Genomic DNA, 27,566 nt, shown 5'->3' with positions numbered 1-27,566 from the left:
GATACCAGTCTGAGACAGCTCCCTCCCTGCATTACTAGTGAGAGGCTGGCTTCACAGACAGGGGGGAGCTGCCTGACCCTCACTCCTGACTTCCCCCATGTCCCAGCTAGTGAATGGTGTGTGGGTGAGGGGGGGGGGGAGGATGGTGAAGTCTGAGACAGCTCCCTCCCTGCATTACTAGTGAGAGGCTGGCTTCACAGACAGGGGGGAGCTGCCTGACCCTCACTCCTGACTTCCCCCATGTCCCAGCTAGTGAATGGTGTGTGGGTGAGGGGGGGGGGGGAGGATGGTGAAGTCTGAGACAGCTCCCTCCCTGCATTACTAGTGAGAGGCTGGCTTCGCAGACAGGGGGGAGCTGCCTGACCCTCACTCCTGACTTCCCCCATGTCCCAGCTAGTGAATGGTGTGTGGGTGAGGGGGGGGGGGGAGGATGGTGAAGTCTGAGACAGCTCCCTCCCTGCATTACTAGTGAGAGGCTGGCTTCGCAGACAGGGGGGAGATGCCTGACCCTCACTCCTGACTTCCCCCATGTCCCAGCTAGTGAATGGTGTGTGGGTGAGGGGGGGGGGGGAGGATGGTGAAGTCTGAGACAAGCTCCCTCCCTGCATTACTAGTGAGAGGCTGGCTTCACAGACAGGGGGGAGCTGCCTGTCCCTCACTCCTGACTTCCCCCATGTCCCAGCTAGTGAATGGTGTGTGGGTGAGGGGGGGGGGGAGGATGGTGAAGTCTGAGACAGCTCCCTCCCTGCATTACTAGTGAGAGGCTGGCTTCACAGACAGGGGGGAGCTGCCTGACCCTCACTCCTGACTTCCCCCATGTCCCAGCTAGTGAATGGTGTGTGGGTGAGGGGGGGGGGGAGGATGGTGAAGTCTGAGACAGCTCCCTCCCTGCATTACTAGTGAGAGGCTGGCTTCACAGACAGGGGGGAGCTGCCTGACCCTCACTCCTGACTTCCCCCATGTCCCAGCTAGTGAATGGTGTGTGGGTGAGGGGGGGGGGGAGGATGGTGAATGCTGAGACAGCTACCTCCCTGCATTACTAGTGAGAGGCTGGCTTCACAGACAGGGGGGAGCTGCCTGTCCCTCACTCCTGACTTCCCCCATGTCCCAGCTAGTGAATGGTGTGTGGGTGAGGGGGGGGGGGTGGATGGTGAAGTCTGAGACAGCTCCCTCCCTGCATTACTAGTGAGAGGCTGGCTTCACAGACAGGGGGGAGCTGCCTGACCCTCACTCCTGACTTCCCCCATGTCCCAGCTAGTGAATGGTGTGTGGGTGAAGGGGGGGGGGGAGGATGGTGAAGTCTGAGACAGCTCCCTCCCTGCATTACTAGTGAGAGGCTGGCTTCGCAGACAGGGGGGAGGCTGCCTGACCCTCACTCCTGACTTCCCCCATGTCCCAGCTAGTGAATGGTGTGTGGGTGAGGGGGGGGGGGGGAGGATGGTGAAGTCTGAGACAGCTCCCTCCCTGCATTACTAGTGAGAGGCTGGCTTCACAGACAGGGGGGAGCTGCCTGACCCTCACTCCTGACTTCCCCCATGTCCCAGCTAGTGAATGGTGTGTGGGTGAGGGGGGGGGGAGGATGGTGAAGTCTGAGACAGCTCCCTCCCTGCATTACTAGTGAGAGGCTGGCTTCACAGACAGGGGGGAGCTGCCTGTCCCTCACTCCTGACTTCCCCATGTCCCAGCTAGTGAATGGTGTGTGGGTGAGGGGGGGGGGAGGATGGTGAAGTCTGAGACAGCTCCCTCCCTGCATTACTAGTGAGAGGCTGGCTTCACAGACAGGGGGGAGCTGCCTGACCCTCACTCCTGACTTCCCCCATGTCCCAGCTAGTGAATGGTGTGTGGGTGAGGGGGGGGGGAGGATGGTGAAGTCTGAGACAGCTCCCTCCCTGCATTACTAGTGAGAGGCTGGCTTCACAGACAGGGGGGAGCTGCCTGTCCCTCACTCCTGACTTCCCCCATGTCCCAGCTAGTGAATGGTGTGTGGGTGAGGGGGGGGGGGAGGATGGTGAAGTCTGAGACAGCTCCCTCCCTGCATTACTAGTGAGAGGCTGGCTTCACAGACAGGGGGGAGCTGCCTGACCCTCACTCCTGACTTCCCCCATGTCCCAGCTAGTGAATGGTATGTGGGTAAGGGGGGGGGGGGGAGGATGGTGAAGTCTGAGACAGCTCCCTCCCTGCATTACTAGTGAGAGGCTGGCTTCACAGACAGGGGGGAGCTGCCTGACCCTCACTCCTCCGGGGTATTGTGATCTTCCTGCACACAGTGCCCTATCCCTGATACCAGGGGTGTTGTGATCTTCCTGCATGCAGTGCCCTATCCCTATTAATACCAGGAGTGTTGTGATCTTCCTGCATGCAGTGCCCTATCCCTATTAATACCAGGAGTGTTGTGATCTTCCTGCATGCAGTGCCCTATCCCTGATATTGGGATGTGTGCAACAAGATCACAACACCCCCGGTATCAGGAATAGGGCACTGTGTGCAGGAAGATCACAACACCCCCAGTATCAGGAATAGGGCACTGTGTGCAGGAAGATCACAACACCCCTGGTATTAGGGATAGGGCACTGTGTGCAGGAAGATCACAACACTCCTGGTATTAATAGGAGGGATAGGGCACTGTGTGCAGGAAGATCACAATACCCCTGGTATCAGGGTTAGGGCACAAGTTCTAGTCACATTGACTGATCACATTACTTGTTTTGTCAAGCTACCAACTGTTTCCATTTCCCATCCCCCATATACTGTCAGTAGGAAACTTGGTAACATGAATAAATAAGAGGGCAGCCAATAGGAATACATATTCATTCCTAAACTGACCTTAACTGACCTGAAAAGTGTCAAATTGTATCATTTTCAGTTAGTGCGCACTAACTCCCAGTTAGTGCGCACTAACTCCCGTTAGTGCGCACTAATCGGAAAAAACGATTTTTAACGATTTTTTAACTAAAAAATCGTGCCTAAGACGATTTTCTTGCCCTGCCACACGATTTCTATCGTTAAGACGATATGGAAAACGATTCACATCCCTACTGCTTTGTCCCTTTATCGGTGCCTTGTGGATTTTACTGCCATCTTTTCTGCTTTGTTCCACCTTCATGGGGCCTTTGGATGTTGATACCATACTTGGTGCCACTTTGTCTCTCATGCTGCCTTAGAAGGTTCATATTACTGTTGTTGATGCACTCTTTTAAAGTCTTGGGTATGTTCTTTCCACTCTTGCTGCTTCTTTGTTTCTATGATGGTGCCTTGGAGAACTCCTGCCCCTGCTGGTACTTCCACAGTCTTGCAGGTCATTTCCCCTTCTGATGATGTCAACCCACGTTTTGTTATAAATGATGAGAAAACCCCAGTTTTGGAGGTTAATGCATGTAAATCATGACTTATGCAATTAAGTCCCAGTTTATTTTCACATTTAAAATATACACACATAGGTCTTTAAAATAGGTGGGTAAAGAATGTGTGTTCAATGCATTGAAATATGTAGTTTCAATGCATTGCATGCATTCACATGTTGGCTTACATATGCATATTTAATAATATGCACATGTTATAAATACTATGGTAAAACTATATATGGCCCCATACATGCATATATGCCATTATGTACAGATGAAAGCTATCCTCTTATATGTACACAGAATTTCAACCTCCTGTTTGACTAGTATGTTTTCATGAAATATTTCACATTCTGAGATTGGACCTCAAAAGTCTTTAGAATCATAGCACCATTTGCTTAACATCGATTGGCACTGGCATCTTAAACTCATAACACCTTGAAACTAATACATTCTTCTGATTGAATTATCCTTTACATGGTAATCTTGGCTTGGTAAACAGCCTTGATCAATACAAATGTACATACATATTAGCTCTAACCAGAGAGAGGCTAATCCACCATTTTAAAGTTTTAAAGAACCAAGCAGTTGAACACTGAATAAGATTTGATTGAGAATTCAGTAACATCACATTTGTGGACTTTCCCTCTTATTGATTGTGGATTTTATTTTCAGAAATACAATTATACTGTAATTTCCTTAAAGCATATTTTTCTAGTTGGATATTTGAAACAATCAAAAATAAGTAGCCATTGAAAAGAAGATCAATATAGCAACCTATAGAATATCTTGCAGCACATAAACATACCACCTTGCTGGCTAACATCTATAGAATTAAAGAAACTGGGATTTAAAAGAACTATAATAATGCTGTATTGCATATAATTAATACAAATGTACCAGCTGTGAATAAACATACATACACATATAGAGAAATGCCAGTTGTAAATGTACAGATGCTGTGCCTGTGTGTCTGTATCTGATTATATAAGTAAACATCTCCAGAGAAAACATTAATTCCCACTCTATATATCTTATATAAACATTAATTCGTACTCTATGGGAGTAATTTTCAAAAGGATGTAATCAGGTAACAGTAGCATATACTATAATTTTAAAAGCCCATTTATGTGCTTAAAGAGTAAAAATGTGTATAAAACCTATTGAAAATTCAATGACATATATTGTAGCAATTTTCAAAAGCCCACTTACATGCGTAAAATGAATGTACATGTGTATAACCCAGTTTTAAATGTGTAAATCCTTTTGAAAATTATCCCTAAAACATCTTCTGATCAAGAAGATAGTGTCACTGTTTCTCTTTCAACTTTCCAAATTGTTTCTTTGTATTTACTTTAGAACATATTTTAAGCATTAGCCTTTGCTAATGTCATCATTTGAATTTCTAGGCCATGCTTTTGAAATCAGGTTCTGTTCACGTGAAATAAATACATTTGTTGTCCTTGAACTTAATCGTCTGCAATGCTCCATTTGCTCAGGGTTCACACTTCTACAAAGAGTTATATCTGTAAACGAAGAAATAAATCATATCTAACACACAAAAGAATCCCATAAACTGTGAACAGGAAATATCAATTACACTGAGTGCCACCAGACAGACGACCAAGCATTGGGAACAAGAAGCAAGTGTGAAAAAGAAAATTGACTTATGAAAAACCAACAGCACATCTTATTTTCCTTTCTTAAAGGAAAACATAGAACTGCTTTGCTTTACAGTATTTGCTTTTTTCCCCTCCTTTACTCTCTTATCCTATTAGAATATTAGAAGCCAAAAGAAATTGAAAAAAAAAAGTTTTACAGGGGAGGTCAATACTTTCACTGGAGACAGACAACAGAGTCCTTTGAATTATTAGGCTATAGAGGCAACTTAAAAGAAAATGATTGTTGGCTTTTGGATACCACAGAAGTGCTTCTTTGTTTAATTGTCCCCTTCAACTAACATACTGTACCAATTTTCCCTTTACGTCTCTAAAATCATATATCCAGAATCATAGGTATGCACATCTAGAAGCACAGAGAAAAAAAATGTAAAAGTGGTAGTAGGATACTGAGGAAATTTACAAGGTCATTCATCAATATGCATTAGGACATTATCACAGTCATTAGGGTCCTAACGCCCATGATAAACCATAATGCATGTGTTATTTTTTGCATCTCATGATATGTATGCAAATGTTGAAAATTTAATCAAATTGGAGGAGTTTGGGTGGGGTTTATGAAAATGAGGTGTGTTTAACATTGCAAGTTTTAATGCTGGAAATAACTGCATCTTTTTTCCTGGCATTAAGCTGTGCGATATGCCTGAAATGGGATTTGTGATAAATATTGCAAATCCTGTTTCAGGTGGTGAGGGGAAAGATCGAGCGAGAGAGAAAAAGCACCTATGGGGTTGTACACACATTTGTAATCTATTTATACCACTGTAGGAGGGTTAACTAGTAACCTGAGGTGAGGTTTTGGTGGTGGTCTAGGGTTTGATTCACCGAGGTAGAGAGTGCATCAAGCTAGGGTGAGAATACATTGTAGAAATCTCATCTTTGTGTATCTTTCCTTATTCCAAATCACATCAAATCTTCTCTGATGTGTACTATGATGTTCATATGTCTGAGCATGTAAAAAACCTCCCCCCAAAACCTAGACTGCCACTGACACTTCACCTCAAGTTACTAGATGACCCTCCTATAGTGGTATTAATAGGAGGGATGCGCGAATCCCGAACCTATCGGTTTGGGCTTCGTTTTCGGCCCGCCGTGGGAAATTTCGTATTTCCCACAGTTCGGGCATTTAAAATTTGGGGAGACCTGAATTTTGTTTTAGTGTACACTAACGGGGTTAGTGCGCACTACCTCCCAGTTAGTGCACGATAACATTTTCTCGTTAGCGTGTGCTAACCCCGTTAGTGCACACTAAACCCGAAAATGAATTTTTCCCGAAAATCGGGAAAAATTCCTTCGCGTTTTGGGCACCCCGAACCAGGATGAATGCACATCCCTAATAAATAGTTGACTGATATGAGAGCATTATAAAGAGTCTCTCTCTTTCTCTCACCCAAAATATCACAGCTGCAATAGATTTAACATGCATTGTAGTAGCTAAAAAATTACTTTCACCACAACTTTTTTTTTTTTTTATCATGGGCACTATTCATACTAAATTTAAAGCAAAATGATGAATCTAGGTCATAGTATGAGCATGAGAAAGACATGTATTCCAACTGCCCTAATGAAAATAAGAAAAGGTCTAAATGTCAGCCTTCTAATAAAATGTTCCATAGTACTTTGCAGCTTGGAAATTTGTATAATATCATTTTATCATAAATTACAGCACAGTGCTCTGAAAAAACTGTACAATCAGAGATGTGGAACTCTGTATATATTTGAGATTGTGCATTACTAGAGGTGTGCATTCATTTGCAATGTATTGGTGTAGGGCCATATTCATTGTATTCGTGGGGAAGCGAAACATATTGAGATTCCCCATGAATAAAACAAACCTTCACCAAATTATTTGGCCATTTAAAGGAGCAAATTTAAACAAACTCCCCACCATCCTGACCCCCCCCCCCCCCCAAGACTTACAAAAACTCCCTGGTGGTCCAGCAGGGGGTCCGGGAGCCATCTAATGCACTCACGCAGTTGGCTGTCGGTATTCAAAATGGCGCAGATAGCCTTTGACCTTACTATGTCACAGGGGCTACCGGTGCCATTGGTCAGCCCCTGTCACATGGTAGGAGCAATGGACGGCCGGCACCATCTTATGCTCCTACCATGTGACAGGGGCCAACCAATGGCACCGGTAGCCCCTGTGACATAGTAAGGGCAAAGGCTATGGGCGCCATTTTGATTATTGGCAACCGACGGCCTGAGTGTAGGAGGCCACTCCTGGACCCCCACTGGACCACCAGGGACTTTTGGCAAGTCTTGGGGGACCCTCCTGACCCCCACCCCCTGTCACATGGTAGGAGCACAAGATGGCATCGGACGTCCATTGCTCCTACCATGTGACAGGGGCCAATCAATGGCACCGGTAGCCCCTGTGACATAGTAAAGTCAAAGGCTATCGGCGCCATTTTGAATACCGGCAGCCGACGGCCCGAGTGCAGGAGATGGCTCCAGGACCCCGCGCTGGACCACCAGGGAATTTTGGTAAGTCTTGGGGGGGGGGGGGTCAGGAGGGTGGGGGTTCTAGTTAATTAAATTTTAGCTGGGAAACAAATAAGAATGAACGTATGAACGTATCGGGGGCCCCCCTTGCCGAATGCAACATATCTGCCCCCCCACGAATATGAATACCAAATGCAACATATGCGGTCCCTCTGCACATCCCTATGCATTACATCAGTATTTACTATTTAACTTTTCTCCTGCATCTTGATCAAACCTACCAAAGATACAATGACATTACATGCTTCTAAGCTGAAGATATTGGACAAGTGAATAACACTTTGAAATAATATGGGCTTCATTTAGAAACCTGCAAAACAAACATTACAGATAATCTTCAAAACAGTAGAATAATATCTCAGTTTTTGTGACATAGCAACATGCTTGGACCATAAGCATGCCAGAGTTTGCATGTGCTTTTTATTTCCTTGAGCACTTGGAATAGTATTTCAGAACAGGCAAGGGTTTTTTCCATTAATCTGAATTTGAATCCTGTTATATAGTTAGATAGGTTGAAGAAAGCTCAGAAGTTAATTATTTCCCTCCTTCTAATTGCCTAAAAGCTTTCCCTGTGTGGTAAATCTGAGAAAGTTAGGGGGAAAAAATAATTCAACAACCACACATCTATGTGGTGATCAGCCTAAAACCCTAGATAAGCTCTTCCCCCAAGAGTCTAACGACATCTCTCACCAATTCTTTTTTTTTTTCCATTTCATAAACTTATCCAACCTTCTTTTGCTGATTACCAACCTATGTACCAAAATCAGTAAATTCAGCCAGTTACCCAGGTGATGTTCCCCGATAGTCCACAGTATGAATTGTTTGATAGTGCCAATGTACTAAGTTAAAGAGATGCAAAAGGAATATGTGGTAGCCTACCAATCAACTGAAAGTCGGTATTGGCAGAAACAATTAAAAAAAAAAAAAGGTGTGATAATTTGATTAAGCAACAGCAGCAACAAAATCAGGAACATGCCATCTCCTCAAGACAAGCATAAAAATCCAGCCATCAAAAACACTTGTGGTCAGTGCTGCTAGATAGAGGAAAGAGGAAAGCTTTGGAGGAGGAGGACAAACAGGAAATGGAAGAAGAGGAAAGAGAGAAGAGAAAGAGGAAAAGGAGCTGAAAAAGACAGAAGAGAAGATAGGGGAGCGAGAAGCAATAACAAAGAGGATGAATGTAAGACCTCTCATAATCCTGACCTGCTGGATGTGGAAGTGGAACACTCTTACCCAGATCCCAGATCTGCCACATCCTTTTCAGGAGTGAAGAGAATACGTTTTTTTTCTCCACCAGATCCTGAAGCACTAGTCATCATTCCTTGGGAAACAATAGAGCATTAGGACCATGACAGCACAGGATAAGTTGTAGAAGAAGACAGCCATGCCTGTCACTATTGCAAGAAAAGTTAGATGACTGCAAACTACATCAGCAGATGGTACCTAAGATACTGACTCATCTGACCAAGGCAGAGTCCATGCTTCATTTAGATCTGTGCCATGGAGGAAAAGCTGATGGCAGTCTCAGTTTGAAGGTATAGTGCAGTGGTGTGATCTGGAGCCCAGAAAACCACTCTTTGTCTTAAACCTTTCTGCATATACTACTGTGTAGTAGTGTTTGCTGAGGGCTTTCTTTTGGCTCACTTGATATATCAGGGTTTGTTATCATTAGTGAGGTTTGGGTGGACCCTTGGACACTGTGGCAGCTGACCATGTCCACAGGGGAGGTCCCGTGAGGGGCCACAGGTCAGGCTCAGCTTAGGACACACAAACAAAGAGATGATCTTTTATTAGACAATGTGGTGAAGCCACCATAGGTGGCAGTGGTGAGCAGCAGAAGTAGCCCGGCTGGGCTAGTATCCCTCAGGCACTGGAACAGTGACTCCTCTAGTAGCAATGCTGTAGTGGAAAGAACTGAGAATGAGTACAGTGGAATATGCACAAAGCCCCAGTATGGAGAACCCCAGGATAGGGAGATCGAGGAGCGAGTACCTGATCCCTGAGAGCTGAGAGGCTTGAATGTAAGGTACTCACACAGCGGTTCCACGTAGGAGATGGCACTAGGGCTGGAACAGAGGTAGGCCCTCGAGGAGCGAGTACCTGGTTCCAGGGAACAGCTCTGAGGTGAAGATAGTAGTACTCACTGGTGTTGAAGATAGCAAATCCTTCCAGGCAGAAGAGAAGGTAGGAGCAGGTAGCGAGTCAGGGAACATGGGCCCTCGAGGAGCGAGTACCGGTTTCCTGATAGCGACCTGAAAAGCAAGTGAGGCCCCTGAGGAGCGGGTACCCCGTTAGCATTAAGAGTCCAATGGAAATTGGAGAGGCAGAGTATCTGGGTACGGAGAGCGAATCCCATCCGTAAGAATCCCCCTTGCTAACCCAAAGGCTAGCAAACATCGTAGGCTTTAAATATCCCGGTAGCGAGACGTCATCATAGGGGGACACCCCTGAGGTTCGCTCCAAGTAGGAAATAAGAGTGAGGGCCGCATGGCGCGCACGCCCTAAGGTACCAGCAGAGCATGGCGGGAGGCAGTGCCCATGCTGGTCCAGGGATGCTGGAGAGGACGGCAGGCAGACGCCGTGGCAGCCAGGCTTCCATCCATAGCGAGAGGAGGTGCAAAGAAGGAAAGGTAGGTGGAGTGAAGCCGTCGGGAAGCGTTCCACCCCATTTGCTCTCTCTTTCTTTCCTTTTTCTGTCTCACTACTTCTCCTCTTTCTTTCTCTCCTTCTTCTTTCTCATGCTCTTCTTCCCTTTGAGTCTGCTGTTGCAGTCAGAATACCAGCATTGGCCCCACTTTAGTGAAATAAGCCTACCTGCCCATTGTTCCCTTTTATAATGCTGCAATCTGCATTTAACACCATTCTCCAAATAGTGTTTTGTTTTTTGCACTAAATAAACTTTTGTAAATATTGCACTATTTATCTCTCTTTAATACATACCATATGAAAGCCTAAACAGATCATTATCCTTCATTCTCATCTTTATTATCATAGGTGGCCATCATAACAGTTACCACAAGTACATTACCCTAGATATTCAACCTCATCGTGCCCATTTGCTGAGAGTATCTGTTAGGGGTGTGCATTCGGATTGACCGCATTAGTAAAACGCAACTCATATTTTTTTTTTACTTAAAAAATTGATACGACATAAACGATCGGATTTCCCACATATCGAACATAGATATGTTCGATATGTGGGAAATCGCGATTGTTGAGCCAAATAAAAATATAAACCCCCTCACCCTCCTTAATCCCCCCCCGACTTACCACAACTCCCTGGTGATGGAGCGAGGAGTGAGGACGCCATTTCTGCAATCCTTGGCGAGAAGCATGTGACGTCGGCGGCACGTCGAGTGACGCCGGCGTCACGTGATTCCCGGCTCGTTCGCGCCGGACGGCTCGTTCGGCCCAAAAAGAACTTTTGGCCAGCTTGGGGGGGTCAGGAGGCCCCCCCAAGCTGGCCAAAAGTTCTTTTTGGGCTGAACGAGCCGTCCGGCGCGAACTTGCCGGGAATCACGTGACGTCGCGTCTGAGTGACGCGGCGCCACGTGATTCCCGGCTCGTTCGCGCCGGACGGCTCGTTCGGCCCAAAAAGAACTTTTGGCCAGCTTGGGGGGTCAGGAGGCCCCCCCAAGCTGGCCAAAAGTTCTTTTTGGGCCGAACGAGCCGTCCGGCGCGAACGAGCCGGGAATCACGTGACGCCGCTTCACTCGACGTGCCACCGACGTCACATGCTTCTCGCCAAGGATTGCAGAAATGACGTCCTCACTCCTCGCTCGATCACCAGGGAGTTGTGGTAAGTCTGGGGGGGGGATTAAGGAGGGTGAGGGGGTTTAATTTTTTTTTTTGCACATATGTACATATACCCAACTCATTGGATTTTTTTTATGTCCATATTGGCCGCAAGTGGGACCCCCTTTCGGACATAAAAAATATGAACATAAAATTTTGCTCTGCACATCCCTAGTATCTGTATCCCTTCAGTAAATCAGGGAGTCCTGAGTGACTGCCATTACATCAGATTCTTGTTTTCCACGTAAACATGGAATTAAATAAGTTGACTAACACAAGAAAACCAACACACCCAACGTAATCTTAGAAAATAACAATAGGGTGAATATGAAAACAAATTAAATTATATCTGCACAAAATGTGCTCATTTAATTACAAAAATCAAAACTTTAATCAAAATGTTATACATGGGGTGCATGTTTTCAAGTCACATTGACAGCAGTGGCTTGCATTTACATAATGCTGAAAATGTTGTTCTACAGCCTGGGTGTTTCTTTGAAGTTACATGAGTAGTACTAATTTTGGAGGATGTTAGCAGTTGTACATTTTCTTTGTTCCCTAGCAATTAAGTTTTTTGATTTAATGTTATTGTGTAGCTACTTAGAAGATAGTTTTAATACAGTATGATATATAAGCTTTTAAAAAATAAATATTACAGCTGGTAGTGTACCTAAGGGTTGGGGGAAGGAGATAGAGCAGCTTTTAAACTAGAACAAAGGGGAAAGCCGACAGTCGCTCAGCAGTGCATGGTTCGGAGAGAGGTATCTTTAAAGGATATTAATGATGCATTAGAATTAGGGCATCCTGACAGTGAGGTTCCAATAATTAGAAAAGTAGTCCAAGTGCCTGTAACTAAAAACTCACCTGAGCTAAAAAATTCTAACTTATCCCTATCAATTAAAAAGTAGAATGAAAATACAAACAAAAAACAAACTTTGAAATGTTTGTATGCTAATGCCAGAAGTCTAAGAAGTAAGATGGGAGAATTAGAATGTATAGCAGTAAATGATGACATAGACTTAATTGGCATCTCAGATACATGGTGGAAAGAGGATAACCAATGGGACAGTGCTATACCGGGGTACAAATTATATCGCAATGACAGAGAGGAGCACTCGGGAGGAGGTGTGGCACTTTATGTCCGGGATGGCATAGAGTCCAACAGGATAAACATCCTGCATGAGACTAAATACAAAATTGAATCTTTATGGGTAGAAATCCCTTGTGTGTCAGGGAAGACTATAGTGATAGGGGTATACTATCATCCACCTGGTCAAGATGGTGAGATGGACAGTGAAATGCTAAGAGAAATTAGGGAAGCTAACCAAATTGGTAATGCAGTAATAATGGGAGACTTCAATTACCCCAATATAGACTGGGTAAATGTATCATCGGGTCACGCTAGAGAGATAACATTCCTGGATGGAATAAATGATAGCTTTATGGAGCAATTGGTTCAGGAACCGACGAGAGAGGGAGCAATTTTGGATCTAATTCTCAGTGGAGCACAGGACTTGGTGAGAGAGGTAACGGTGGTGGGGCCGCTTGGCAATAGTGATCATAATATGATCAAATTTGATTTAATGACTGGAAGGTAGACAGTAAGCAAATTCACGGCTCTCGTGCTAAACTTTCAAAAGGGAAACTTTGATAAAATGAGAAAAATAGTTAGAAGAAAACTGAAAGGAGCAGCTACAAAGTAAAAAGTGTGCAAGAGGCATGGTCATTGTTGAAAAATGCCATCCTAGAAGCACAGTCCAGATGTATTCCACACATTAGGAAAGGTAGAAAGAAGGCAAAATGACTACTGGCATGGTTAAAAAGGGAGGTGAAAGAAGCCGTTTTAGCCAAAAGATTTTCATTCAAAAATTGGAAGAAGGATCCAACAGAAGAAAATAGGATAATGCATAAGCATTGGCAAGTTAAATGTAAGTCATTGATAAGACAGGCTAAGAGAGAATTTGAAAAAAAGTTGGCCGTAGAGGCACAAACTCACAGTAAAAACTTTTTAAAATATATCCAAAGTAGAAAGCCTGTGAGGGAGTCAGTTGGACTGTTAGACGGTCGAGGGTTTAAAAGGGCACGTAGAGAAGATAAGGATATTGCGGAAAGATTAAATGATTTCTTTGCTTCGGTGTTTACTGAAGAGGATGTTGGGGAGGTACCCGTAATGGAGAAGGTTTTCATGGGTAATGATTCAGATGGACTGAATCAAATCACGGTGAACCTAGAAGATGTGGTAGGCCTGATTGACAAACTGAAGAGTAGTAAATCACCTGGACCAGATGGTATACACCCCAGAGTTCTGAAGGAACTAAAAATGAAATTTCAGACCTATTAGTAAAAATTTGTAACTTATCATTAAAATCATCCATTGTACCTGAAGACTGGAGGATAGCAAATGTAACCCCAATATTTAAAAAGGGCTCCAGAGGCAATCCGGGAAACTACAGACCAGTTAGCCTGACTTCAGTGCCAGGAAAAATAGTGGAAAGTGTTCTAAACATCAAAATCACAGAACATATAGAAAGACATGGTTTAATGGAACAAAGTCAGCATGGCTTTACCCAGGGCAAGTATTGCCTCACAAATCTGCTTCTTTTGAAGGAGTTAATAAACATGTGGATAAAGGTGAACCGGTAGATATAGTATACTTGGATTTTCAGAAGGCGTTTGAAAACGTTCCTCATGAGTGGCTTCTAGGAAAAGTAAAAAGTCATGGGATAGGTGGCTATGTCCTTTCGTGGATTGCAAACTGGCTAAAAGACAGGAAACAGAGAGTAGGATTAAATGGGCAATTTTCTCAGTGGAAGGGAGTGGACAGTGGAGTGCCTCAGGGATCTGTATTGGGACCCTTACTGTTCAATATATTTATAAATGATCTGGAAAGAGATACGACGAGTGAGATAATCAAATTTGCAGATGACACAAAATTGTTCAGAGTAGTTAAATCACAAGCAGATTGTGATAAATTGCAGGAAGACCTTGCGAGACTGGAAAATTGGGCATCCAAATGGCAGATGAAATTTAATGTGGATAAGTGCAAGGTGATGCATATAGGGAAAAATAACCCATGCTATAATTACGCAATGTTGGGTTCCATATTAGGTGCTACAACCCAAGAAAGAGATCTAGGTGTCATAGTGGATAACACATTGAAATCATCAGTACAGTGTGCTGCGGCAGTCAAAAAAGCAAACAGAATGTTGGGAATTATTAGAAAGGAAATGGTGAATAAAACGTAAAATGTCATAATGCTTCTGTATCGCTCCATGGTGAGACCGCACCTTGATTACTGTGTACAATTCTGGTCGCCGAATCTCAAAAAAGATATAATTGCGATGGAGAAGGTACAGAGAAGGGCTACCAAAATGATAAGGGGAATGGAACAACCCCCCTATGAGGAAAGACTAAAGAGGTTAGGACTTTTCAGCTTGGAGAAGAGACGACTGAGGGGGGATGTGATAGAGGTGTTTAAAATCATGAGAGGTCTAGAATGGGTAGATGTGAATCGGTTATTTACTCTTTCGGATAGTAGAAAGACTAGGGGGCACTCCATGAAGTTAGCATGGGGCACATTTAAAACTAATCGGAGAAAGTTCTTTTTTACTCAACGCACAATTAAACTCTGGAATTTGTTGCCAGAGGATGTGGTTAGGGCAGTTAGTAGAGCTGTGTTTAAAAAAGGATTGGATAAATTCTTGGAGGAGAAGTCCATTACCTGCTATTAAGTTCACTTAGAGAATAGCCACTGCCATTAGCAATGGTTACATGGAATAGACTTAGTTTTTGGGTACTTGCCAGGTTCTTATGGCCTGGATTGGCCACTGTTGGAAACAGGATGCTGGGCTTGATGGACTCTTGGTCTGACCCAGTATGGCATTTTCTTATGTTCTTATGTTCTTAGAGGCTTTTAAAAAATAAATATTACAGGTGGTAGTGTACCTAAGGATTGGGGGAAGGGTGGTTGTTTGTTGTTTTAATGATTTTTTTATGGGGTGGTATATGTATGGGGTAAGTTAAGTTAGATATATTGCAATAGTTTGTTATTTGCAATTAGAGATGTGCAAAGCCCGAACCTTTTGGTTCGGGCTTTGTTTTTGGCCCGCCACAGGAAATTTCCTATTTCCTGCAGTTCAGGCCTTTGTAATTCGAGGGACACAAATTTTGGGTTAGTGCGCACTAACTCAAAAACAAATGTTTTCCAAAATGTCACTATTTTTTGTGTGATATGTGTATTGAATTGTTTGTTTCTTTGTATGTAGATGTTTTTGATACAAATTTGTACCAAGGCCCTTTAATGGAATATTTGTATAACAAGGCACTTTAATGGAATATTTGTATAATTGTTTTTTGAATATTGTATAATGTTTTGATTAAAGTTTTGATTATTGTAATTAAAAGAGCACATTTTGTGCAGATATAATTTAATTTGTTTTCACATGCACCCTATTGTTATTTTGTTCCATATAAATACTGCATGATAGTATCAGCATAGTTTCTTCAGACCCTCATTTTAATATAATGTATTTTAAACACTCAAGCATCAATATTTAAAAGCCCCCTACTGAGTTAAGATAACCAATTAATTTTAAACAGATATTCAGCTATTCTTACCTAGCTAGGTCTATGGTTGAACATCTGGTTAAATCTACCAGTTCAAAATGTATCAAAGACAATAAATATTGCACTGCCCAGATAAATCTGAAAGCTCACTCCAGGAACGCTTCCACTCCAGCTCCTTTTTAACCTGGCTAAATTTATGCAGCTTGAAATTTTAATCACACAAATGTAGCAGGTTAAAGATCCCAAATTGTTAAATGGGTAGATTTACTCAGCTAAAATATGATTTTAGCCAGATAAATCTTTTAAATATTGATCCCCTCATTGTTCTTCTCTAACAGTAATTACAATATTGGAAGATAATGAAAAGGAAGAGGACAATACTTTCATTTTGGTATACAAAATCCAAAGCAAGGCCCACATATCATCTCGGAAAACTTTGGCATGCCTATCACTTCCTCTCTTTCATGTATGTGAAGGGCTTGATTCATTCCAATTATTTTTGCTGTTAGCTCCAGATGGCAAAACTCAGCCTCTTCAGGTTTTTCTGAAGAACAATTTTCATAAAAGAAGGCATTAAGAATATATTTGGGGTGGTTAGAATAAAGGTTATTCAGGCCATAGAGGTGAAGGAAATACCACAGAAGCAACATTAATGCTCTCTACTAGAGATGTGAATCGTGTGATCGATCGTCTTAACGATCAATTTTGGCTGGGGGGGGAGGGAATCGGATCATCGCGGTTTTGTTTTTTTTTTAAATCGTGTAAATCGTAAATCGGGGGAGGGCGGGAAAACCGGTACACTAAAACAACCCTAAAACCCACCCCGACCATTTAAAATAAATCCCCCACCCTCCCGAACCCCCCCAAAATGTCTTAAACTACCTGGGGTCCAGTGGGGGGGTCCCGGTGTGATCTTCCACTCTCGGGCCACGGGTGCGTTAATAGAAACTGTGCCGGTGCTACCTTTGCCCTGTGACAGGGCAAAGGTAGCACCGGCGCCCTGTCACAGGCGCCGGCGCCCTGTCACAGGCGCCTGTCATAGGCGCCATTTTGGTTCCTGTCCCCCGACGTCACGAGCGCAGGAGATCACTCCCGGACCCCTGCTGGACCCCCAGGGACTTTTGGCCAGCTTGGGGGGGCCTCCTGACCCCTACAAGACTTGCCAAAAGTCCAGCGGGGGTCCGGGAGCGACCTCCTGCACTCGAATCGTAATGCCGTATTGCAAAATGGCGCCGGCCGTACGGCCATACGGCCGGCGCCATTTTGCAATACGGCAATATGGCCATACGGCCGGCGCCATTTTGTATTGCAAACTGGGGTTAAAAAAGGGTAGGATAAGATCCTAGAGGAAAAATACATAAACTACTATTAATTAATAAACAATAGTAGATTGAGATTTATTTAATGTTTGGGTACTTGTGAGATACTTGTGATTTGGGCTGGCCACTGTTGGAAACAGGAAACTGGGCTTGATGGACTCTTGGTCTGACCCAGTATGGCAATTCTTATGTTCTTAATTTAGAGACTATAAACTATAAACAGGAATTGAACTGAAAATCAGAAACAGCAACAAGCCAGACTCTGTATGCAATGCAGTAGCAGAGAAACAGAAACATCACCAATTCTCATAAATCATTCATCAAACAATAAATTCAAGGAATATAATTCAATCATATTAGCAAAACCATACTTAATAAAAAGAATATGTCCAATGATCTAAGGAATAGAATAACATCCATTAATGAAGAGCTCCCACAAAATGTAAAACAATCCCCAAATAATAAATTATTTCAAAATGGCAGACACAGACATCCAATAAGTAAAACTAATAAGGATGGAAAATTCACTGCTCTCCATACCTGTATTTTTTTTTTTATTTCCAGTCATCCTGAGTAAGACATGGATTAGTGAGGCAGCACAACTTTTCTTCACATATACACACAAATACACACACACACACACACACACACACACCTAGGCAGGCTCCCATTCACAAACACAACAACCCCAGACAGGTTCCCATACATACACACACACACACACACTCACACACACCAGATAGGTTCCCTTTCATACACACACTCACACACACCAGATAGGTTCCCTTTCATTCACACACATACACACCCAGATAGGTTCCCATTCAAACACAACCACACATACACCAGACCCAGACAGGTTCCCATACACACACATATACACCAGACAGGTTCCTGTTCACACACAGATACATCCCCCCCCCCCCCACACACACACACACACATATCCCAGTCAGGCTCCCATATACACACACCACACCACACCTCCAGCTCAGGCTCTTATTCACACACATCTCATCTTCAGGTCAGGATTTAATTCATTCATTCATATACACACACATACCAGCAGGAGCCATTTTGCTACTCCTCCTCATGTACCGGCCCATGTACTAATAAAACTATGCAAGCTTTACACATCATCTATGTTGATCTCATGCATCACAAGATCAGCATAGAAAATGTGCTAGCTGCACTGGTGAAATAAGGTCCACTGGCAGCCTCACAGGCTCTTCCTCTTCTGGGCTGCCAGTGGGATAGAGACCACCAGTGGCCTCGTGGGCCACCTTTTCTTCTGGGCCGCTGATGGAATGGGGTCCACCGGAAGCCTCACAGGCCTCTTCTTTTTCTGGGCCATGGTGAGATGGGGTCCACCGGTGGCCTCATTGATCTCTTCCTCTTCCAGGCCAACGATGGGAAGGGGAGTCCATCGGTGGCCTAACGGGCCTTCTGTACTTCTGGGTTGCTGGAAGGATGCAATCTAGCAGTGGGATCCATGGGCCTCTTCCTCTTCTTGGCTGCTGGTGGGACAGATCCATCAGTGGCCTCACGGGCTGCTTCTTCTGCTGCCCCTCTGGGTGTGTGACCCTGTGCAATTGCACAGTGGAGTGAACGCTGCCCTAGGCAGATCACTATGCTACCATAACTTGGGATTCAGCTATCAGTGGGGGGGGAAGAGAGTCACCTGAAACTCGAGTCAGTCAGAATGATTTGTGGTAAGGGAAAAGGGGGGCAGTCCAAGAAGTGGTGAATATTGGTGGAGGTGAGAAGTTCAGATTGCTCTCATTTATTTATTTATTTATTTTTAGTTTTTATATACCGATGTTCCTGTATAATATACATATCACACCGGTTTACATGGAAATAAAACTGATGCCTCGGAGAGGCAGTTTACATCAAAACATTTTAACAGAAAAACCAAAGGGGCAGGGGAAATGGGGGGGTAACAGTGGTTAAAACATATCTAGTTACATAGCGATAGGGAAATGAAATAAATAAACAGTAACTATTTACATGAGGTAATGGTCGGTCTGAGTCTACGCAGATATTGTGTTATACTGGTTCTTAGCTCTCCGGGAAAGCTTGTGCAAAAAACCAAGTCTTTAGCTTCTTTTTGAATGTTATGTGGCAGGGTTCGAGGCGAAGGTCTGGAGGGAGCGAGTTCCAGAGAGTGGGGCCGGCTGTGGATAGTGCGCGTTTCCTCAAGGAGGTTTTCGCCGGCTGGGTGAGTAGCATATTTCTGTACGCACTTCTAGTCGGTCTCTTATTATTATTTATTTTTTATTATTTATTTAAATTTCTATACCGATATTAGTGGGGACATCATATCAGTTTACATCAAAACAAAAGGTTGGAAATTACCTAAAACAGGTAGGTGGGGGGGGGGGGGAATAGGAACTATAGAACGCAGAGTAGGAAGTACATAGGAACAGGCTACTCAGAGAGTGGCACAACAATTTAAACTAAGCAAAAAATTTGTGGGAAACAAAGAGAACTTTATACACACTTAGAAGTGTGTGGCTGAAGTTGATAAGTTAAATTGAGAGGAGAGATGTTATGTAGTGCCTTATGTATCATCATAATGGTTTTAAATTGAATTCTGTATTTGATTGGTAGCCAATGTAGGTGCTGGAGAATTGGGGTGATATGATCCCTTTTTTTGGTGTTTGTAAGAATTCTGGCTGTCTCATGTTTCTGAGGTTTTATCACTAGGAGTTCTAGTCAGATTTAAGATCTACTTGGGAGAAGAGTGGTATAAGATGGGGTAGATGCTTCTGGAAGAGGTGACATGAAAAAGGGTGAGAAAGAGGACGAATGCTGGGAGCCAGGTGGGAGTGATTGAATGCTGGGGACATGAAAGGAAGGAACGGAATGCTATGAAAGAGGGGAGGAAGGGGTGAATGTCAACTTCCTCCCTATCTCCCTAAAGTGAGTAATAGAAATGTAACTGTCTGATATTTTATTTCTCTCCAAGGTCCATGCTGTCATGTGTTCTGCTGCAGATGTGAGGGAACCATGCTAGCCTGGGGAAGAATAGAGGAAGAGAGAGAGGGCCAGGTAAGAGAATTGTATGAGAGCCATGTGGGAGTAGGGATTGTGTGTGGAATGGTAAGAGGGGGAGTGGCATGAAGAAGGCACAAGAGATCCAGGAATGAGGGTAGTATGGGCTAAAAGAACTGGCAGCATAAGAGTGTGAGAAAGCCAGAGGGAATGGGTGTGTGCCTGAAGGAAATCCAGAGATGGTGATGGGATGAGGGTGAAAGAGCTAGAAGCAGTGTCAGAGTGGGTGTGTGTGTGACAGAGGTTGAGATGGGGATACTGTTAGAGATGCTGCAGTGATGAAGGGGAGAGGAGACAAGGATTAGTAATAGAGAGCCATAGGTAGTGAAGATGGGGGTTGAAAGGTGACAGAGCCAGAGGTGAAAAAGAACAGGATGAATAACTTATCCAGAAGTGATGATAGGGTGGAAAGGTGATGGAGAGCCAGAGATGGTGACTCAGATGGGAGAAGGGCTTGAAGCAAATACATAAAGAAGGGTCGATGGGGTGGTTGGATGTGTGAGGATGAGAAGGAATGAAGGCAGAATATGTATGAAAGAAAACCAGAGAAGGTAATGGAGAGGACTGGGAGAGAAAGGAGGAGGAATATAGAGCAGGAGGAAAAAAGAGTGGGCTGGGGAAATACTGGTGCTGGGCAGAAGGGGAGAAGAAAGGCTGGGAAAGTAGCAGAAGGAGTGAGATGGGAGCTGAGCATCTGTCAGTGTTCTTGTGGAGGGTGAAGGATGTTATACTGGGGCTACTGAGATAATAAGGGATGGGCTGAGACTAGGTGGGGGATTCATAGAGAGAGAGAACAGGATGGGAATGAGAGAAAGACAGGCAATAAGGGTAACAGGGTTTTTTCCTTCCCACCCTGTCTCTTGAAAAGATGAAGCTCTTTGATACTGTGTATTCTGATTTTCTGCTTCTTGTGTGAGAACAATTTTTTTCCTTCTACTTAATTGTCTTATCATGGCAAAAAGGGGAAATCTAGCTTAAACAAGCTGTGACATTTCCCCCTCTACCACATGCCTTGAAAGTGAAATGTGAAAAACACGTCCTACTCTAATTTTTTTCACCTGTGACTCAGTCTGTCCTGCATTCATTTTTCTTCCATATGTCTTAAGACACTCATGATGCTTTTCACACATTCCATTCACAGAAACTGCAATTAAAAAAATGTTTATTTTTGTTTGAAATCCTATATAAAAGATGTAGCTGTATTTCAGTCTTATCACTCCAAAAGTAAAATAATATTTCTTTCACTTTTATTCTTAATTAATTTTGACCTGTGTATTCAAGTTTATTTCCATCTATGGATACTCACATAAATATATTCATGAACCTCTTAAGTACTTAAAAAATGCCAGATGGGCATTTTCTCCTTAGATACAAAATGTGTGTGTGTGGGGTGGGGGGGTGGTGGTGGGGTGGAAGACACCTTTTACTACATCTAGCCTACAAAGTTGTCATATACCGCCTAATTTTCATTTTTCAAGTGGAAATTGTAATTCTAGACCTGTTAATTAGTTCATCCTACATTTGGCCAGTAACAGGTCACTGGAGATTGAAACAAGGGCTGTTTCTGTGGAATGTAGAGGGCAAAAGCCAGATTAGAGTAGATCATGAACAGCTTGAGATGAAAAAAGTCAAGACAGTTTGAGTAGTTTGGATGTGAAAGGGAAAAGGGAAATAGAATGATAGTTAATAGGGCAGGTAGTTCCAAAGATGAGTGGTATGATGACAGCATGTATGAAGGTAAGAGGGACAGCTGTAGTGGAAAGTGAAAGATTAAGGATGTGACAGCTATAGTGAATGATGGCAGGGTAGACAGTAGGGATGTGCATTTGTTATGAACGAACGCGCAATCTGCAATGTATTGGTCCCTCTTCAGCTCCTGATCCCCCCAAGACTTGCCAAAAGTCCTTGGTGGTCCAGCGGGGGTCCGGGAGCGAACTCCTGCACTTGGGCCGATGGCTGCCGGTAATCAAAATGACGCTGATAGCCTTTGCCCTTACTATGTCACAGGGGCTATCGGTGCCATTGGTCAGCTCCTGTCACATGATAGGAGCACAAGATGGTGCTGATGGCCATGTGACAGGGGCTGACCAATGGCACTGGTAGCCCCTGTGACATAGTAGGTCAAAGGCTATTGGCGCCATTTTGAAACCGGCAGTTGAGGGTGTGAGTGCAGGGGATGGCTCCCGGTCCCCCTGCTGGACCACCAGGGAGTTTTGGTAAGTCTTGAGGGGGTCAGGAGGGTGGGGGGGTTGTAGTTAATTTAATTTTAGTGGGGAAACAAATAAGAATTAACGTATAATCGTATCAGGGGGCCCCCTTGCCGAATGCAATGTATCTGCCCCCCCGACGAATACGAATCCCGAATGCAACATATGGCGTCCCTCTGCACATCCCTACAACATACTAGGTTAAATATTTGCATATCCACTTACGTACACAAATGGAGTATTGCAAATAGGTTTAAAAGTTAGGCTCCCTGTATATAATGATAAAAAAAAAACATAGAAACATTTATTTATTTAAAAAATTGTATCCTGCTCCATACAGAATGTTGCGTTATCACAACACAAAGGGAAATATTCAATCTTCTTTATCTATCATATAAGCATCACACACAGAACTGTATACCTTACAATTTGATTTTATGTACGTTTATTCAAACACCAAATATCACAACTATCTAGACAATTAAAAACTATCTATCACATACATCCCCATACGTTCATCATTCATACCATATAAAATCACAACCAATTACATATAATTATTCTTAATTAATACCATACTAATTTCCCAACATCCCAGAAATTACAATATATGCTGTTATTCATCCACTGTTATTAAATTCAATATAAATTCTTAAAATTATCTTCAATCATAAACCAAGTACAAGTGCTATTTCAACCACTTGATATTGTTCAACCACATGTTATTCTCATTTCCAATGCAGAAGCTTGAAATAATCTTCAATCATGAGCTAAGTCCAACAAAGATATCCTCGTTTCACCCTCTTTCATGAGGGCTTCCTCAGGGACTAACCCGGAAAACAGCACTTTCTTCAAAACTTCAATTTCTTCCAATAATTTTCAATATACTCAGAATATAATCTCACCAAATATAATCCGCCACTCGGATAACCGAATATTTAAGTAGGTATCCGCAGCACTTCATAACAAGCTTACACATTCCTTTCTTCAGTAACTTTGAATTCAATACATTTACCCATACAGAATGTTGAGCAGCTTACATTGTAAATAATCACAATTTGTATCAACCATGTAGACAAGTAAAAACAGGGTAAACACAATGACTTAAAAAACAACATAAATACTGCAATTTATCATAAACAATAGATAATGAAATGAAGCTCTTGACCCTACATCTGTTTGAGGCCTAAGTGGAAATTCTTGCCCTCAAGCATTGGCATCGAGTGACAGTTCATCATAAAGCAAAGGATGATCAAATCAGGCTTGTAACTCCTACAGCTGTTTGAGGCCTGGGGGGAATTATTAATACCAAATTTTCTCTCTGCATAACAGGGAGCATTTAGTTGGACACCCAAAATGCTCCAAAGAACATAAGACTTACAATACTGGATCAGATCAAAGGTCCATCAAGCCCAATATCCTGTTTCCAACAGTGGCTAATCCAGGCACAAGCATCTAGCAGGATCCCAACAGGTAGATAGATTCCAAGCTGGTTATACCAATAATAAGCAGTGGATTTCTATAACTCTACCTTAACAGTGGTTAATAGACTTTTCCTCCAGGAATTTGTCCGAATCTTATTGAAATGCAGCTATTCTAATAGCTTTCCCCACATCCTCTAGAAATGTATTCCAGAGCTTAATTTTGCATTGAGTAAAAAAAATACATTCTCTTATTATTTTGAAATGTATTACCAAGTAACTTTATTAGTCTTTATTAGTCTTTGAATTTTTTGAAAGAGTAAACAACTGATTAACATTTACTCATTCTACTCCACTCTATCATATCTCCCCTCAGCCATCTGTTCTCCAAGAGTCCTAACCTCTTTAGCCTTTCTTCATAGGAAATCGTTCCATCACCTTTATCATTTTGGTTGCCCTTCTGTGTCCATTTTCTAATTCTGCTTTATCTTTATTGAGATGTGGTGACCAGAACTGCAAGCAAAACTCAAGATGAATGCAAATAAGGACCATGAGGTCCTTTTAGTCGGCCCGACTCCATTCTTATTGCAGTGCATTAGACCCCAGTTGTTCTTTATAACCAAGAATCCTCTGTACTTATTCCATGCTTTCTTGAATTCTTACATTGTTTCTTCTCCAACTATCTCCCCAGGCTGCACTATAGGCCACCCCAAAATACCACGGAGAGTCCTATGATCCATATCACCCAAATTCACTGGTAGCGGCTTGCATGACAGAAGGTGTTATCAGGATAGGCAGAAAAAAAGGGGGAGACGGGGTAAACAATGATGCTTGCGAGGTACCCAACACCAATAGCTATGGAGCGCTGACACTCGGGAACCCATTCTCCTGTCTGATATAAGTCCATTATGCTGGAAAGCACCATCTGCCGCTCCACTGGATGGCAATACCTGACAAACCACCACACTTTTCTGATGTTGCTTTTAAGTCTATCCCATTGGATCCTCAGACTATAATTTCTTGTTCAAAAGCAGTTTGTTTCTTGTGCATGGATATCTTTGAGATATTTGAATGTCTTTATTATAACCGCCCCCCCCCCCCCCCCTCACACACACACACACACCCCTTGCCTTGCTTCTCTTTTAGGAAATACATATTTTGGTCCTAAGGTCTCATTTCTTAGGACTTTCCATGTAAACTCTTCAATATTTTGGTAGATTTTCTTAAAAGATCCTCAAAACAGCTTCAGGTCACAGGGTTCTATTCAGAAAAGCATCATTTGAATGGTACAGTAATCATACTAATAAGTGCGCTGAGAAAAAAATGGGTTTTTTGTGGAGACCTTTGTGTTCTGAAGAAATCTTGAAACATTTTTTTTACACTTTTAGAACCTTTACTAAAACAGCTTGAACAAGGTTATGCGGCTGTACTGATTTACCATTTTTAAGTGATTTGAAATTTGTATTAGCTTAATAACCTCAATAATCTTAAGATCCGTGATCACCTGTGGGCTTCAAAATTAAGAGATAAAAGAAAACAGTCTTTAGAACTCACAAGGATTCAAATGAATGTATTATTATGTAAGTTGAAAAGAGAACTCAAGCCTTCAAGAGCAAGGCACTTGAATAAAACAAAAAAAAAATGTAGTGACAGAATAGAGGTTATTCTTTTTCAGATAAGGCTAATTCCACCTGCTGTCAAAATATTGTTTAAAATGACCTGTAACCCACACAGTAAGACTATGGTCCTTTACTTTACAGTGTATATTCGATATATTGAAAAGATCAGGTTGCTCACATCTTTCTGAGATTATACGAGGAGCAGTTCTAATCATATTTGTGATCTATTCAGAACAAAGGTTGCCTTGTGTGTTAACATGCTATTGTTGTTTTGAGCTAGACCTCAATCCTAATTACTGACACTGCCCCATCAAAATATACAGCACCCAACTTGGTATTTATTTTATTTATTTATTTAAATTCTTTTAATATACCGATGCTCAAGACCAGGTCTTATCGTACCGGTTTACAATAAACTAGGGGGTAAACCAGTTAACAATGAAAGCAAAAGTTACATTATAACAGGGAATGTGGAACTAGGCTGTTAGAAAAAAGGATAGGTTAAACAGTTTCTAACTGGTTATGCATTTTTCTAAATGGTATGCATTTTTTTTCCTTGGATTTTGACTCTGGGGTAGAAAACAGAAGGAAAAATAAAAATTACCATAGTGGAAATCTAGAATGCAAATTTTGGTGTCCTATCTGTGAATTTTGCTTTTCCGCCTCTTAGTAGAAGAGTAAACTCTCTCTGAAAACAGATATAAATGCAGGCTATCAATGTTATTCTTATGCTACTGAATAAAACTAATACTACAAATGGTAGAACAATTTTTACTTCTATCTTTTGCTGTTTTAATTTTTTTTTTTTTTAAGTACCAACTATAAGAAAAGCTTAGTACACTGGTACACAACTCTGATCTTACATGTCCACAAACAAATCAGGTTTCTAAGATAATAAATACTAGGGATGTGAATCGTGTCCTCGATCGTCTTAACGATCGATTTCGGCTGGGAGGGGGAGGGAATCGTATTGTTGCCGTTTGGGGGGGTAAAATATCGTGAAAAATCGTTAAAAATCGAAAAATCGAAAAATCGAAAAACCGGCACATTAAAACCCCCTAAAACCCACCCCCGACCCTTTAAATTAAATCCCCCACCCTCCCGAACCCCCCCCCCAAATAACTTAAATAACCTGTGGGTCCAGCGGCGGTCCGGAACGGCAGCGGTCTGGAACGGGCTCCTGCTCTGAATCTTGTCGTCTTCAGCCGGCGCCATTTTCCAAAATGGCGCCGAAAAATGGCGGCGGCCATAGACGAAAAAGATTGGACGGCAGGAGGTCCTTCCGGACCCCCGCTGGACTTTTGGCAAGTCTCGTGGGGGTCAGGAGGCCCCCCACAAGCTGGCCAAAAGTTCCTGGAGGTCCAGCGGGGGTCAGGGAGCGATTTCCCGCCGTGAATCGTTTTCGTACGGAAAATGGCGCCGGCAGGAGATCGACTGCAGGAGGTCGTTCAGCGAGGCGCCGGAACCCTCGCTGAACGACCTCCTGCAGTCGATCTCCTGCCGGCGCCATTTTCCGTACGAAAACGATTTGCGGCGGGAAATCGCTCCCTGACCCCCGCTGGACCTCCAGGAACTTTTGGCCAGCTTGTGGGGGGCCTCCTGACCCCCACGAGACTTGCCAAAAGTCCAGCGGGGGTCCGGAAGGACCTCCTGCCGTCCAATCTTTTTCGTCTATGGCCGCCGCCATTTTTCGGCGCCATTTTGGAAAATGGCGCCGGCTGAAGACGACAAGATTCAGAGCAGGAGCCCGTTCCGGACCGCTGCCGTTCCGGACCGCCGCTGGACCCGCAGGTTATTTAAGTTATTTGGGGGGGGGGTTCGGGAGGGTGGGGGATTTAATTTAAAGGATCGGGGGTGGGTTTTAGGGGGTTTAGTGTGCCGGCTCACGATTCTAACGATTTATAACGATAAATCGTTAGAATCTGTATTGTATTGTGTTCCATAACGGTTTAAGACGATATTAAAATTATCGGACGATAATTTTAATCGTCCTAAAACGATTCACATCCCTAATAAATACATCCAGATGAATCTATTTATTAGAACAAATTAAGTTC

The 27,566-nt window shown here is 43.1% G+C and overlaps 1 protein-coding gene across 1 annotated transcript in view; it reads right to left on the bottom strand.

Annotated features, from left to right (window-relative positions):
* The window catches only part of PCDH9 (protocadherin 9), a gene marked incomplete in the record, with an annotated part of 2,477,617 nt that overhangs the window by 124,181 nt on the left and 2,325,870 nt on the right, over window positions 1–27,566 (bottom strand).

Source organism: Rhinatrema bivittatum, chromosome 5, assembly GCF_901001135.1.
Source record: "Rhinatrema bivittatum chromosome 5, aRhiBiv1.1, whole genome shotgun sequence".
NCBI classification, from domain to species: domain Eukaryota; kingdom Metazoa; phylum Chordata; class Amphibia; order Gymnophiona; family Rhinatrematidae; genus Rhinatrema; species Rhinatrema bivittatum.
This window is presented reverse-complemented; position numbering and strand designations above follow the sequence as displayed.